Source organism: Schistocerca piceifrons, chromosome 3 (genome assembly GCF_021461385.2).
Source record: "Schistocerca piceifrons isolate TAMUIC-IGC-003096 chromosome 3, iqSchPice1.1, whole genome shotgun sequence".
In the NCBI taxonomy this organism is placed as follows: domain Eukaryota; kingdom Metazoa; phylum Arthropoda; class Insecta; order Orthoptera; family Acrididae; genus Schistocerca; species Schistocerca piceifrons.
In genome coordinates, this window is record NC_060140.1 from 555,885,887 (window position 1) to 555,899,487 (window position 13,601).

A 13,601-nucleotide genomic window follows, 5' to 3' on the forward strand; every position below is an offset into this window, starting at 1 on the left:
AAGTAATGCTATTATAACACTGCCCTTGGACACGTCCGAAGTTGCTTCAACGTCTGGATACTTCTCTCCGCTCAGAATGACATGCTGTGTTCTCTTTGAACGCTTGATGTTTACGTTGACTCAAACCTTTTCTATATACGTACATCTTACTCCGCAAGTCACCTTACGTTGTGTGGCTTCACGCTAATTTTGGCTTAGTTTAACTTTTGTTTGTCTGTGAGGCTTTGAGTACTTTTAAATTTGCGGTGAAGCTCTCTTTGGTCTAGCAGTTATCTAATATGACTGTCGAACAACAACGGGTCTTTTCTGTCCCTCGACACTTCGCTCGACACATACATGTCTAAAGCGTATTGCACAGTACTCTTGAACTTTGTCCACTGATACTCAAATTGTTAGTGCTGGAGACGAAATTTTCGTGCCGACCGCTCAGGTAATCTGAAATCTGTCACTCTTGCGAAGCAGAAAGAACTTCCTGCCTTTTTTTTTGTATTCTTATTTACAACCTTATTCGGTGATGCTGTAAAGACCTTGTAGTATTGATTCCCTGTTCTGCGCTGAGTCAAAAAGTTCGGGTCTGTTTGTCACCAGCAGGTCTAAGATGACATCTTCACGAGTCGGTTCTCTGGTTAAATGCTCAAGTTAATTTTCGGATAAAAAGCTTAGAACGGTTTCGTATGACTCTCTGTCCCTGTCACCCAACCTAATCATTTGAGTCTCCCAGTCTATAGCTGACAGGTTACAAACTCCACGTGGCCAGGAAATTTACACGAAACGTTCCTCAAGTTTCCCCCCGCTTGTTCCACCAGTACTGCTGCTAAGGCAGGGACCTATAGAAAGCATGCAGTGACCATGTTTGATCCATCTTTAAAACTTCTCTTCAGACAAATTATTTCGCTTTTGGAATCTGTACTATCTCACTAGATATTATGCTATTTTTATAGCTATCAACACACATGCACCAGCAGTGCATCCTAAGTTCGTGATATACATTGTAATCGAAATTTAGAATTCAAATTGCTACTGACGTCTGGTTTCTTTTGGCCCTAGTACTACGTGGGCGTTGTTACCATTTATAAGCGAGATTAGTTCCCAGACCTCCCCATAGACGCTACGGCAGCTAACTAATGTTATGTTAATGTTTTCTTTCTCCAATCTGTTGTGACGAATGCTACTCTAACGGGACTCAGAAGGCATCTTATCAGATCTGTGTTGGGGATTTCTCTATGCTAAAAACCCACACATGCACGCCATACGTACACCGTTACGCTAGTAGCCACTTTTTGCGTGTATTACACGTTTGTCCTGTTAAGGGAAACTCTACAATTCTCCTCCCGTTAGCGGAGGAAGAGAAATCTGCATCTGATACCGTCGGAGAATCATCCGAGCCTGTGGTTTAGACCTTCCACCGTGCTCCAAACCAGAGGACCACTCTCTGTTCTCATAACGATGCTGCAACTAGATAGCACTGCTTAGAGCCTGCGGGTGAGGCTAAAGCTGCCTGTAGGAACCGATGATGGACACTTAACCCAGGCGCCAAGCGTCATTCGTTTCTACAATAGCCCCGATTTGCAGCCGGGTGCACCCAGTGCGCCGAATCGCACTCTATTTTCCCGAAGGGCTCCATCAGCAGCCTAACACTGGAGCTCTCAATTACAAACACTTCCGCCCTCTTCACTGGTCTGGACCTCATAGGAAGATTACCTACAGTCCGAAAAAAAGGAGGTGTGCCGTGCTGGCTCACACGTACTTTCAGCAGTAGGCAATACCTCAAACCTGTTTTTAAGACGTAAGGGTAGGTACCCACTTCCGGCTTTCTCCCAGAGATTCGTGACCCCGGTACTGTTCGCCAGTCACCATGAAGAAATGTCGATCGGCCGGGACGTGCAAACCGGAAGACGCAGCGGCACCAGGGATCCCAAGCGAGGCAATAGGCTCCAGAGGTGGAAAAGTATTCGTCTCAGATGCCACAACGGTAAAACTATAAGGATGATAGATGCTAATCAGACTATTTTAAAACGAGAAACCAACTGTCGGAAATTAGTATTTCATGTGGCACGAAGTCTTGAATGATCAACTGATGTGAGTTAAATGTTTGTGAACTGCTTCTGCTTCTGAAAAAAAAGTGAGGATCCAGAAGATATAGTCGCATGTCAATGTTCTCGTAACTTGGTACATTTACACACCATCGGCGGACACGTAAGTGATTAGGTTTGCAATTCTCTGTGACACTTATAACGGCCACCAGAGTACGTTACTGTTGTGGTGTTGTTACCGGGCCCCATAGTGTATATAAGGGACGTGAACGGCGTCACACCTTGAGTAATCACTGTGAATGATACGAAGATGTCGCGTATTCGCGTGAGATAACGTTATAGACACCTAACAGTTTGAAAGCGGCCTCACTACGGGTCTCCATTTGGCCAGGTTGTCGAATTGTGCAATATCCAGATTTTTAGAGCATTCGAATGTGACAATGGTCCTGTGTTGGAGTGCATGGCCACGTGAGGGCAGGCATTGTCATTGCCAAGGTACTGGAGACGACATCTGACCACCACAACAAAGGGCCGTATTGTGCACCAAGCACATCGTAATCCCTCCAAAGGTGCACTCGCCATTCGAGAACAGGTAATGGACTCTCTGCAGCGTTCTGTGTCATCCTGCACCGCTGGTAGATCTCTAGCAGTAGCCGGGCTAGGGAATTATAGTCCCACGCATAGGTTGCCATTTACACCTCAACACGAACGGAGTTTAGAGTTCGGAGTGGTGCCATGGCAGGGTAGTGTGGACAGCTGATGAATGACGTCGCAATGTGTTCTGTGACGAATCGCTGTTCTGCACCATCTCATGACTATCGTCGGCGAGTATGACGCCGACTACTAGAGACGTTCAGTTCCGTGCTTGCGCGGCGATGTTACTCCTGGCGTCGTGGTGTGGGGAGCCATCGGGTATGACTTCATGTCGTGACTGGTAGTGACTGAGGGAACTCAGATGGCACAACGGTACGTCATTGACATCCTACGCCTTCATTTGTTATCTCTCATGGGCACTCGGAAGGACGACAATTCAATCCTGCGTCCGGCCATCCTGATTTAGGTTTTCCGTGATTTCCCTAAATCGCTTCAGGCAAATGCCAGGATCGTTGCTTTGAAAGTACACGGCCAACTTCCTTCCCCACCCTTCCCTAATCCGATGGGACCAATGACCCCGCTCTTTGATCATCTCCCCCAAGTCATCCAACCAACCAACAGTATCGTGGTGACATTTTTCAACAGGATAATGCTCGTCAATTCACGGCACGTGTTTCTACGAATTGTTTGCGTCATGTTGAGGTACTCCCGTGGCTTCATTTCCCCCAGATCTGTACCCGATAAAATATGTGTGGGATCATCTCAGTATGTCAACTCTGTTCCATTGGCAGTACCCAGGTTATGAAGGACCAGTTAAAGCAGTTGCGGGGCAGTTTGCCTCAGAGGAGGATACAACGGCCTTATGATACCCTTCCCAACCCAACTAGCTCGTGCATTCAGGCCAAAGCCTATGATACACCATACTGATAGGTGGACCCCTTCTGCCAAGTTCTGTGAAAATTTGATTCGATTTTGTAATCACAGACCCTCTCAACCCATGAAGTTACATTTCGTTTCCTCCTCTCCTTCTGAACGCTTCATATCTTTGAGTAAAGCAATTTATTAGGGAAAGGATACAAGAAGAAGAAAAGAATCTGTTTTGAGAATTTACAGGTATTTAAAAATTCTCTAATTACAAAAGCAACAAAGTTTAGAGTTTACTATTGTCTTGCACTTCTGGTCATTACGCATGGGTCAGAAACGTGGGCGATGACGAAAGTGGGTATAAACAAACTGAGGACATTTGAAAGAAAAACCTTGTGAAAAATAAGTGGGTCTATGTGAGAAAAAGATGACTGGAGAGTAAAATACAACCACGAATTATATCAGCTTATGCAAGGGAAACCTATAATAAAATATATCTCAGAGAATGCGCTGACTGAGACATATGAAAAAGATGCCGCATAGCAGCAGGTCCAAAAGAATAATGAAACGAAGTTTGCATTACACTAGAAGGAAAGGCCGACCAAGAGCAAGACGGCTGCACAGTGTGTTGGCTGACCTTAACAGGATGGTGACGCCAAGATTGAAGAAAAAAGTGGAGAACAAGTTATATGAAGGAAGGCTGTTCAGGAGCCAAGGTTTATCAAGAACTGTAGTGCCAAACGAGAAGAAGTTGCTAAAACTACGTATTTATGAAATCGCTCCGCATTTTAGTAACCCCCTGTTGAGTCGGGCTGCTGCCCTTTGGCGAGCATATGCCACACATATGCGACGTCGTCGGTGGCGGAGCAGAGCAGGTCGCAGACATTTCCTGCGGTTGGATGACGAGGCAGCCGTCGCGAGGGCGCGCTACTTGGCTGTTTTACGAGCGCCCAGTAATACGGCCATAAACCTCGTTGGTGCCGTAGAAGGTCCCGGGCTGTTGCTGCAACGGCTACAGTCTATTTGTTAGGACGCTGGGGTTATGTCTCCAAGGTTAACGGCGGTATTGAGGTTCCTGCTGTACAAGTTTCCCCATCCAGATTCCTCCCTCCCTCCCCCTCCCCCCTTCTCTCTCTCACTAAAAGTGATTGTAACACATGAATAACTAACCAAGCTACCTTGTATGAAGGATCAATGCGAAACATTCGTATCAATGCTGAGGTCCGCTGTTTCAAGGCTTTAACCGTCCTTAAATGCGTCAGTCATAGGTCCTGGGGCGCTGGCAGGGCACGTCTGCTCCAACTTTATAAGGCCTTTGTGCGACCTCGACTGGAATACAGATGTCAAGCTTATGGATCTGCAAGATCTTCGTACCTCAAAAAGTTGGATGTGATTCACCATGAGGGTCTTAGGCTATCAACGGGGGCTTATCGCACGAGTCCAGTTGCTAGTCTATGTGTCTAGGCTGGAGAGCCTCCGCGGTCCATTCGGCGTCTTCTCCTCGTGGTACGGCAAGCATACAGGGCCAAGTCCACTCCACTTTCGTTGGCGTCCAACACCTTTTCACAGCCGGCACTGGAACGACTCTTCCGCCACCGTCCGAAGGCAACAAAGCCGTTTGGCATCCGTGCAAAGGAGAGTCTCGAGTCGGTACACCTGGGATGGAGTAGGGGATCTCCCTGGCTACTACAAAGGCCAAGATTACTTCTTGATCTGGCTGCTTACAAGAAGTATTGTACCCCGGACCACCTTTCTAAAATTAAATTTACTAAGATTTTAGACCGCCATTCAGGTTTTATTACTGTTTACACGGATGGGTCTAAACAGGGGGATTTTATGGGCTGCTCTGTTGTGTTTCCCGATGCTGTCCGTAGGATAGGGCTCCCAGAGCAGTTCTCAGTTTACTATGCAGAAATGTTTGCCATTCTGCAAGCATTAGAGCATATGCGACGACATCATGGCACGAAATTCATCATCTGCTCCGATTCCCAAAATGCTCTACACGCTCTTGAACAGATGTACCCAGCAGATCGGATGGTGCAAGAAGCGCAGGAGGCACTCCTGCTCTTGCAAAAGCAGGGTAAGGATGTAATTTTCTGCTGGGTTCCAGGGCACATAGGGATTCCTGGAAACGAACTTGCAGACGCGGCTGCCAAGGAGGCTTGCTCCATCCCACCTCCTGCTCGATAATAAGTTGCGAGCGGTGAAGGATTCTGTCCGACCGTGGCTCACCTCCTTCCGACAACGACGAGGTGAGGAAGTAGCCCTTACATGGCTTCGAATAGGACATTGCCCATTGACACATGGTTTTCTGTTACGTCGTGAGGAGCCACCAACGTGTCAGATATGTGGGTCACAGCTGTCGATACGACATATTTTAACTGAGAGTGTTTTATATGCGGGTTTGAGGGAAGATTTCAGTTTCCCACCAGACCTGCCCTCTATTTTAACTAATAATGAGGCGAGTGTCGCTAGAGTTTTACGTTTTGGTGTGATGTCTGGACTTCTTCCCAAAATATTGGGTTTGAGATCTTAATGTGCTGTAAAGTGGTTTGGTCACACATTATTTGTAAGTGGTCACTCAGCCACCGTTAATTATTTTTACCTGTTTTGTACTGCTATTTTAGTTTTAGTTTTATCTACCTGTTTTGATGTGCTGTGTCCAATCTTGGAATTTGAACATTTCCAACTCTCGCAAAGATCGGCTCTGAATTGTTCCTTGTTTAACAGATCTCGGCTGCACTCGTCAACATTTCTTTTGGGAACGGGCGCTGATAACCTCGTTGTTGTGTGCCCTAAAACACTAATCATCATCATCATCATCATCATCATCTGAGGTCTGGCGCTTCACTCTACGTCAAATGAACAACAGCTACGATCGGCCAATATGCCGCCCCTCCCAACCGTCAAAATCTCTGGAGGAACCAAACTGGATTCCTATTGGAAAGGGTAATTTACGTTATTAGTATCTGGCTGCAAAGAGGTGCAAAGGTAATGGCGTAAAGTTCCTGATCATAAGAATATACACCAACGTTTGATTTCAGTAGTTCTAACGGAATTTTGTCTACTCCCGGGGCCTTGTTTCGACTCAGGTCTTTCAGTGCTCTATCAAACTCTTCACGCAGTATCGTATCTCCCATTTCATCTTCATCAACATCCTCTTCCATTTCCATAATGTCCTCAAGTACATCGCCCTTGTATAGACCCTCAATATGCTCCTTCCACCTTTGTGTTTTTCCTTCTTTGCTTAGATCTGGGTTTCCATCTGAGCTCTTGATATTCATACAAGTGGTTCTCTTTTCTCCAAAGGTCTCTTTAATTTTCCTGTAGGCAATATCTTTCTTACCCCTAGTGAGATAAGCTTCTACATCCTTACATTTGTCCTCTAGCCATCCCTGCTTCGCCATTCTGCACTTCCTGTCGATCTCATTTTTGAGACGTTTGTATTCCTTTTTGCCAGCTTCATTTACTGCATTTTTATATTTTCTCCTTTCATCAATTAAATTCAATATTTCTTCTGTTACCCAAGGAGTTCTACTAGCCCTCGTCTTTTTACCTACTTGATCCTCTGCTGCCTTCACTATTTCATTCCTCAGAACTACCCATTCTTCTTCTACTGTACTTCTTTCCCCCATTCCTGACAATTGTTCCCTTATGCTCTCCCTGAAACTCTGTACAACCTCTGGTTCTTTCAGTTTATCCAGGTCTCATCTCCTTAAATTCCCACCTTTTTGCAGTTTCTTCAGTTTTAATCTACAGTTCATAACCAATAGATTGTGGTCAGAGTCCACATCTGCCCCTGGGAATGTCTTACAATTTAAAACTTGGTTCCTAAATCTCTGTCTTACCATTATATAATCTATCTGATACCTTCTAGTATCTCCAGGATTCTTCCATGTATACAACCTTCTTTCATGATTCTTGAACCAAGTGTTAGCTTTGATTAAGTTATGCTTTGTGCAAAACTCTACCAGGCGGCTGCCTCTTTCATTTCTTAGCCCCAATCCATATTCACGTACTATGTTTCCTTCTCTCCCTTTTCCTACTCTTGAATTCCAGTCACCCATTACTATTATATTTTCATCTCCCTTCACTACCTGAATAATTTCTTTTATCTCATCGTACATTTCTTCAATTTCTTCATCATCTGCAGAGCTAGTTGGCATATAAACTTGTACTACTGTAGTAGGCGTGGGCTTCGTGTCTATCTTGGCCACAATAATGCGTTCACTATGCTGTTTGTAGTAGCTTACCCGCACTCCTATTTTTTTATTCATTGTTAAACCTACTCCTGCATTACCCCTATTTGATTTTGTGTTTATAACCCTGTATTCACCTGACCAAAAGTCTTGTTCCTCCTGCCACCGAACTTCACTAATTCCCAGTATATCTAACTTAAGTACAACTTTGTGAAACACTCTTCAGTTGCAGCATGTGATGTACCGGGGTAGACAGAGTGGGGACTCACCTGCTCCACCTTCAGTTTACAGACTATGGAGGAGGGAAGTACATGACAACAATTCGCCAAACTACCATCACTCGCATTGCTTGGAACACTACGAGAATATAATCTATCACTTAATATGGCTCTACTGCACTTTGACGAGCTATTGATTTTTAATATTTGTTCTTAACCCACGTCATTTAACGATAATCACTGATTTTATATTCCATCCCGCGCAATGAGGGAACTGTTAGTCCTAGTCAAAAAATGAAACGAGACCTTTCCTGTAGGAAATATGGTGTAGTTTAATTTTGTATTGGAAACATTGTCGCTAGAATGCGCGATTTTAGAGCTATACCAAAAAGACCTAACAAGTGACTTTTAAACGCATCCCACCCCCGTGCTCACACCCCAACACTGCGGTTTTTAGTATGTTGTTCATGGCACTCTCCCCTGTCACTGTACAAAAGTTGGTGACTAAACGATTTTTTCCACTGTTGTACTTTTCTTGGCCTTCCTTGACTGGGCTCAGATAGATAACACTCTCATTTCAGACGTGTATGCTCAATGGTAAGCTGTTGATGACTAAAGGATGAATACATGAGAAACTATTGAAATATGGAAAATGGGTGACAATTTGTTGGTCAATGGACGTAGAACGCGATAATTTTGAAGAAAAATCAATAATTGTCTGAAATAGGATAGCTTAAATAAATAAGACCCAAAAACAGATTCGACTTCCAATTGAAGTAATAACAGAAAACCAAACCTCCTGCTCAAAAACACGAAGAATGGGGAACTGAATATTATGTAGCACAGAAAAAGAATATCATTTAATTGCATAGAGAATTTCGAATGAGATACAAAACCCAAAGCATAACCAGTTTCAGATAAGAACTTTCCACTAAGTAATCTTTTCGGTCTTTTCATATCTGTTAGAACCGAGCATACATACGTATGAACACATGTTTCATCCTCGTCAGTTTCATTTTCATTGTATTTTAGCCCCTCTCTATAAAGTTTGGTGTTGGGAGTATACGGTTTCTGTTCGTTCAGTACGTAAAGAAACGAAAGACATGCCTTCCCGTTTACTCACCGTCGATGAAATTTTGCCTGTATTGCCGTAGGATTTTGTTAAGACTGACGATATCGACGATTCATTGAAGACTTTGCACGATAAGAATTGCGTCAAACTTCAAGTGAGTATTTCTTGTTTTGATTTGGTAAAACGTTTGTTGAAACTTTACGTTCTTTTCAGACGTTTCTTCTTTTTCTGAGCCGTGAAACATATTTTTATTTGCTATAGCGAAACAGAAAAGGCTGCAAGAAAAGACACTACATACCAGCGCAGCGAGTGCAAAATCACCATGTCAAAAGTGCATTGTTTCACTAAAAGTACAATAACAGTCTAGAATGCTAAATAAAAACTGTTTTGACTTGGCAAATATACTTTGTGCAGAACCTAACATTCATTAAAAAATAAAATAAAAAATTAAAAATTCGAAGAAACTAGAAATATGTAATCCGGAAGAAGCAGTTTCAGGATTTTATAAAATGTTAGTATCACAGTTAAATATTTAAAAACCATAAAAATGGCCGGAATTGTAAAAAATGGCAAGGTTTAAGTGGGTGGCACTCTTGTGTTAATGAACCAGAGTGAAATATTCCGTAGACTTTTAAAAGAGCTCTTGGGAAACTTAGGACTGCGGATGTGCCTGACATACAGTTAGAGAAAGCCAAAGATTATTCTTAAAACCTAAATCTGAAGAACCCAAATGTCTAAAAATACCAGCAAGATTGAAACACCAGAAACATCTTCTATTACTGAATAATTGTCTCGTGAACGAAGATTTAAGGAAAGTGTGTTTGATATTCTTGATTTGTTTCTGAATGACATTGATCAGAGCTTGAAACAAGAGGATCTAAAGCGGCTGTCCAATCTTGAAAAGAGTCTTGTTACATAATCCCAAACAAATTCTGCATTACACAAGATTTGGTAGTCTTGCTTGGAGAACACAGCAGATTTTAGTCTGGACAAGTTACATGAACAGCTCTAAACGCGGCAAACCGTTACGAATGGTGTAAACCACGTAATGTATCTTCCAACCACATAATGTATCTTCTATTGGAAGACATATTGTTGCTAAACAACTTATGGTTAAATTGTTTCAAGAAGTATTCGCCTCATCATTCTGCTCCTGACATTTCCAGTATCGTCAGCTTTCTCTGAGAGGTCATTCGGCGCCTAGCGCCGAGTTAAAACTTGCTTCGGATTAACTATGACATTACGTTCCGAAGTTGTATGTAAAATATTTGAAGTTGAATAAGAAACAAAATAAATTCTTTCTCCTTATTAAAAAAATATATGATTTTCTTTTTCCATTAGGCAATGGCTTTGCCGCAGTAGATACACCGGTTCCCGTGCGATCACCGAAGTTAAGCGCTGTCGGGCTTTGTTCGCACTTGGATGGTTGACCATCCAGGCCGCCATGCGCTGTTGCCATTTTTCGGGGTGCACTCAGCATCGTGGTGCCAATTGAGAAGCTACTCTATCGAATAGTAGCGGCTTCGGTCAAGAATACCATCATAACGACCGGGAGAGCGGTGTGCTGACCCCAAGCCCCTCCTATCCGCATCCTCCACTGAGGATGACACGGCGGTCGGATGGTCCCGCTAGGCCACTCGTGACCTGAAGACGGAGTGCTTTTTCCATTAAGATACTATTCACAGTGCTCCTGAGAATCCGATAGTTAAATAATAACATAATGACGTTTATCAATAGCCGATTGTCATTGCGAACTACAGCAAATATGAACTCTTAATCGCAAGTCGTCTCAAAGAAAAGTAGAACTAATATCTTCCCAGGTATGTGATGTCTTTTTGAAAAGTTAAGGAAAATTGGTTTTCAAGAATCAGGACACATAATATTGGACGCACATTTAGTACTTTTGTTTGTCTTTTTAGAACATTGTCTCCCTGACTACGTCCCATACTATTGATACAGAGGAGATAGACAAAAATTTTGAAACAGCACAGACAGAAAACATTACCATTCCTAATGCGGTGAAGGAAACCGTTTGGTATTCAGAACTTGCAGTCGTCTCGGAATAGGTATATATATGGTCCCATACTGTTTTCAACGTAAACTTATACTATTCTTTCCGCAAGATAGTGGAAGTTCAGGTGGTGTGCGGACATTTGCCACGCCGGACAAATGCCACGATTTTATCTGCTCCGAAGGATGGGGTCCCTTGTCTCCCCCTCCTCCTCCTCCTCATCGCTTACTGGGTCTTTCCGCTGGTTTACTTAACATAGAACCAGAATCTCTTTGGATTTTCCGCTACGTCTGTAGAGAGAGTTTCGTTGTGGAAACTACTAAATGCATCTCGCATTGAAATCCGCACCAAATTTCGAGCCTCAGTAAAACTTAGCCAATCTTGGAGATTTTGCGTTCGTCTAATTATATGTGCCTCTTTCGGTGCTCCTGCAGCAGCTTTCTGTCGTGTTTTGTGTACCATGGGAGATCAGTTCTGTCTCTTATTAATTTATTTGGTATGAATCTCTCGAGTGTTGATACTATTTCTTTGAACTTTAGCCACATATGGTCTTCACTTACATAGTTTAGAAGGATAGGAGACTGTCTCTTAGAAAGACGTCAACCGAATTTTTAGCTGCTTTTACAAATAGATATATTTCGCGTTTAGTTTTGGTGAATTTCTTTGTTACGGAATTGAGCCTCGCTACGACTGTGTGCTCACTAATTCCTGTATCCGTCGTGATGCTCAGGATTATTTGTGGCTAAGAGGTCAAGTGTGTTTTCGTAACCATTTACAATTTGAATGGCCCCGTGAAATAATTGTTCAAAATAATTAAAAAAAAGCATTTAGAACAATTACGGAAGTTGTTTTCTATCTACAATAAGGCCTGAAAATGTATTTTTGTCAACATACGGAAGGTTGATTGAAGTCACTGCCAACTATAATTGTATGAGTAGGATACCTATTTGTGATGAGACTCAAGTTTTCTTTGAATTGTTCAGCAACTGTTTCATCTGAGACCGGGGGTCGGTAAAAGGAGCCAGTTATTAATTTATTCCGGTTGTCGAATATAACCTCTGCCCATACTAAGTCACAGGAACTATCTGCTTCAAAGTCGCTTGTGAGCTGGAACACATATTACATTATTTTTCCTTAAACTGTGCTTCTTGTTTCTGTTATAGTGCAGATCATTACAATTACGGCTTTTCCCTCCAAAACCTAGGATGCTTTCTCTGTGACCCTGTAAATACCAGAGCTAAAGAATGTAGAACAACAACGTACGTTACAAACATAGCATTCTGTATTACTTCACTTCCTTATTTCTAACATATTAAAATTGTACGTCGACTTTAGATGACATGTCAATCATAAATGTTCTTATCTCTATTTAGTGAACGTATTTTCAGTCATTTTTTGAACATTGTCCGGCTACACTCTATTAGCTAATGTTTCGCCGCAAGGGATATCGCACTTTAGAGAGTAAATTAATATGGAGTATGTCGTTCTTCTTTTCTAGCACTCACATACCCATTTCTTCTTTCCTTATTATCTTTTGGGCATGCAGTTGTAGTAATTAAAGTAGGCACAAATGCAGTGATCAAAAAGAAATGATTTTCGTACATTCGCATTCTCTTTGCATCGTTCCATTCTTGTTGCTCCCATGGCGATGGACTGTTTCTATCGCAATCAGTAAGCGTACAAGGAAGCTACCGTACATAATCGTCGGTATAGCTTTCGTTTCGCAAAAGTTATAAATATTTCGATTTCGGAAATTAAGCTCTGTATTTGGCCAAGATGTCGAAGAAGAAGGTTCCTTACGTACTGATTGTATTGAGTAAGATGTGGAGACGACGGTTTGAAAGCGGACCGAAGTAGTACGAGGATGGCCGTCCCTTACCTGAGGGATCGCTACTCAAGCTACCTGGCGAAGGGGCAAGTGTGGCAAATGTCCGGCGTGGCAAATGTCCGGCATTCGTTCAGGTACCGATGATGGAGGTCGATAGCGATCACGCACTTCTCTCTCCAAAGTAGATCACAGAGGCTCGATACTGCTGTGATCTGGAGACTATGGCGGCCAGGCGAGATGCGACAATCCACCTTCGTTCTCACAAAGCCACTACTGGACGATGCCAGAGATGAGAACATAGGCCTTGTCGTCTTAGAACACTGAATCACCACTGGGGAACTAACTTGTATCATGCGATGGACACGATCATCCAAAATGGTAACATAATCCTTGGCAGTAGTGTGCCCTTGCAGAGTACCCATGGGGCCACGCACTACCACGATGTGGCGGCCCAAATCATCACCGAACCCCCGCCATGTTTCACTCCTAAACTCAGTCAGAAGATGGAAACAGTATGGAACAAGACTCATCCAACCAAATGACTTTTTTCCACTGCTCTGTAGTTCAGGTTTTGTGATTTGGCTAACACTGTTTTCTGTTACGGGCAATTGAATCACTGATGAGAGGTTATGGAATTCCAGATACAGTGCGAACTTATGGAGTACCCGTCATGATGACGTGGTGCGGACAGGATTCGGGAATGTACTGCACTGACTTTTACATGTGCTGTCCTCTTGTATTTCGTCACAATCCTCTTCTATGGCCGTCTGTTGCCATCACTC